General features: G+C 31.5%; 1 pseudogene; it reads right to left on the bottom strand.

Annotated features, from left to right (window-relative positions):
• Window positions 1-1,555: 1,555 nt before the first annotated feature.
• On the bottom strand, window positions 1,556-3,659 carry LOC107495663 (7-deoxyloganetin glucosyltransferase-like; annotated as a pseudogene).

Here is a 3,659-nt window from a genome sequence, read left to right as displayed (position 1 = left end):
TACTGATGGTTGATTTATTTCATTCTTGGTTTCCTCTGTATATAAACGACAATTATAATTACGAAAAATGGGTTTTATGTGCCAAGAGTTGGTTACACAATTAGTCTATTAGGATATTCTTGGCACACGAAAGTTATTCTTGGTAGAATAGATATAATTGTCGTTTTATTCTTATATTAATATATTTGTCAGCATTAATATTTTTCATAAATACAAATGATAATTTATTCTTTAACCCTCATTTCTCTTAGGAAAGACCTTCAAAATGTTCCTCCTACAAGTGCAATTTTATTCGTGCTTTGAGGGCAGCAAATGAGGCAACTGGACTTACGAAATTGATAGCCGAAATGAAGAAGGCTTTGCCAAATGAAGGTGTCTCTTGAGAGAGAATTTTGATCCAGTAAACCCATTTTGTTTCTTTGCTATTGTTATCGGGCCTAAAATTGTTATATTCTTGTTTCTTTGTAACGCCCTTGGACTTGTTTCATCATAAGTGCTTGCATCTTTGCAATGATAGGTCTTAAACTATTTTATGCTGTATCAATTTCTTCATTTGAGCATCTTAAGCTTTTTGCTTCCTTTATACATTATGAATTATTTTTATTCCTTTGTCATGACCACCAAAATGAGTTGTTTCTTCCCTTTCCAACAACGTTGCTACCTCCATCCATCATTACCCTTTCCAAAGGCACTTAACAACCGTGGAGGAGAAAAAAGAGAATAACTTCTATTGACGGATGATATTTTTTGGAACTTAAATTAGGATTAGGATTATAAACTACTAATAGAAACTAAGTTGAGTTAAAAAATTATAATTGTCACGCAATATAGCTGTTGTTGTCCAACGTGACTTTCTTTCGTACACGTCATCACTCCATTCATGAATATTCGTTAGAATATACTTCATGGATGATTGTGAATCACTTCTGTTGTTAAATTCAGAAAAAAATTTGTAACAGTTGTAAGTTAATAGACAAAATTCAGGATCCATTACAAGTTTAGAAATCACTTTAAAATTTCACTTAAAAAATTATTTGATTTAATTCTCTAATTAAACTCACAAAAAATATTTATTCATAATATTATCGTACTTAATTTAAAATATAAAAAATTATGATGTACTTTTTTGAATAAATTATGATGTATTATTAATATCAAATCAAGTATATTTAATATTGTAAATTTTTAATTAAAAAAATCTATGGGACCAGTAACTTTTGTGTTTTGTGGCTAGCACTTAACCATCAAAACAAAAGTGAGTAATCTTCTATCATTAGATGTCACACCATTAAAAACACTATTGATGGTTACAAAATACCCAAATTGCCGCCCCTAACATTCCTCTTTTTAATAATATAAACTAAAGAACAATGGTTGGTAGTCGTAACTTAACTTCCTAATTTTAATTTTAATTTTTTTATTCTTTTATATTAAAAAAAACATGTATATATTTAAATATTTACGTATTTAATTATTAAAAGAATAACTAGAACTTCCAATCATTGATATAAACTAAATATGCATTTAAAATTTATATTATCGTTAGGACCATGAGTGTTTATAAAGTAGTTATGATGACTTATTCAAAGATATCACATAAACACCTTCATACACCATTACAAAATGCATGGTACAATATATATAGAAAGTACAAATTACATTAAGAAGGATATTTAATAAGCAAATTCAAACTTCTATATATTGACACTAATTTTTAGCAAATTTGCTCAATAGTGCATCATGAATCACCTTGTCTAAATTTTGAAACGAGGATCCATTTGGGTCAGAAGCAGCATCCTTTGCCAATTTCTTCAACTCTAAAGCCTTTTCTTTCATCTGTTGACCCATTTCCCCATCCATTGACTCCCTCACAAGACTTTCAATTTTCTCCCTCTTAACATCTTCTATCTCCAACCCAATTCCCCATTCATTACAAGAGAATCTACAATTGGTCATTTGGTCCGAAAAGAATGGCCAACATATCATTGTCACACCATTGCACACACTTTCCAATGTTGAATTCCAACCACTATGTGTCAAAAACACCCCAACTGAAGGGTGAGCCAAAACCTCTTCTTGGGGACACCAATTTGATAATATGCCTCTAACTTTAGTCTCTTCAAGAAATTCATTAGGAAGAATAGCATTTTCACCAGCCACAAGATCTGGCCTAATGACCCACAAAAACTTTTTGTTGCAATTGGCAATTCCCCAAGCAAACTCTATTAAATTTTCATTGGTCATAGTTGTGATGCTACCAAAGTTTATGTACACCACTGAATTTGGTTCTTGTTTGTCTAACCATTTAATGCATTCTTGATCCTCCTTCCAAAGGTTGGATCCAATTTTATTCAATTCATGGTCAGTGATATGGTTCAAGAGAAAATCCATAGGACCAATGGAATAGACAGGTGGCAAACTATTAATGGAGGAGAATGCCTCCAAAATATCACGCTCTAAGGCATCAAATGTATTTATTATGATTGCACAAGCTCTTTGAGATCTCTCCATTTCTCTTAGAAAAAAGTTGAGCATAATATCATTTGGATCTGTGGTTCGGATGAAACTGGGAATATCCCTCAAACGAATCTCTTTTATTCCGGGGACCCAATCTATTGTAGTTTCCAAATACCCATTTGTGAGATAACTTGAGTTTGCGTCAATATTAAACGCACAATTAAATTTGTCAAAATCATCATAAACTACACAATTTTCTTTCCAATAACATTTAGAGAAATTCTTAGGGGCAGTAACTTTTTAATATTTTTTGTTATTATTAACTATACTTTTTAATGATGTTTATTAATTAAATTTTTTTTGCTGGATAATATTAAACTAAACAAATAATAAAACATTACTAAACAAGAATATTTTATTAAATAAAGAAGAAAAAATTTCAAATTAAAATATGAAAAACTTTTAAAAATTAGTAATTTTTAGTAATTTTTCAATTATTTGATTAGTATAAATATTAAATTGTCTTTGACATATAAATTTTATTAATTTATGTATATAAATTTTAAAAAATATAATTGCGAACTGTACTAATTTAAAGAAGCTGAGAATATTGTATGCAACATGTGAACGAAGAAGCACTTGCTGTCCAGAAAACGGCCACAGGGATTTCCAATTCTTGAGCAGCATCAATTCCAAAACTCATCACAGCATCGCACACTATGCAACTAACACGAGGAACAACTTGGTCATTCAGCTTCAAAATGAGGTTCTTCAAGTGTGGCAAACAAGTTGTTGCTGTGGACTTACACAAAGAAGGTATATCCTGCGTTGCATCCCCATGATTAGGGTCCACAGGTAGACCGTCGGGGATGGTTTCGAATTGGAAGGAGGATAGACCTTTCAGTGAGTCGGAGCCTCTGGATTTGAGAAGGCGGTTGTGATTGTATTCAGTGTTAACGAAAGTGATGTGGAAGCCTTTGTGGTGAAGAAGCTTTGCTAGTTTTAGGGTTGGGTTTATGTGACCTTGTGCTGGGTATGGAATTAATACAGCATGGGGTTTTTCCCAAGAAACCATTATCTTGCTTCTTATTAATGGTAACTAGTAAGTTGTCTTCCTAGCATGCACAAGAATTTATAAGGCAGAAAAATATATAGAGATAGACAGGGATAGATGGTGCTTATAATTACTGTGAAAAAATTCA

This window comes from Arachis duranensis, chromosome 6 (assembly GCF_000817695.3).
Source record: "Arachis duranensis cultivar V14167 chromosome 6, aradu.V14167.gnm2.J7QH, whole genome shotgun sequence".
In the NCBI taxonomy this organism is placed as follows: domain Eukaryota; kingdom Viridiplantae; phylum Streptophyta; class Magnoliopsida; order Fabales; family Fabaceae; genus Arachis; species Arachis duranensis.
Note: the sequence above shows the minus strand (reverse complement) of the source record. Positions and strands in the feature narration are given on the sequence as shown.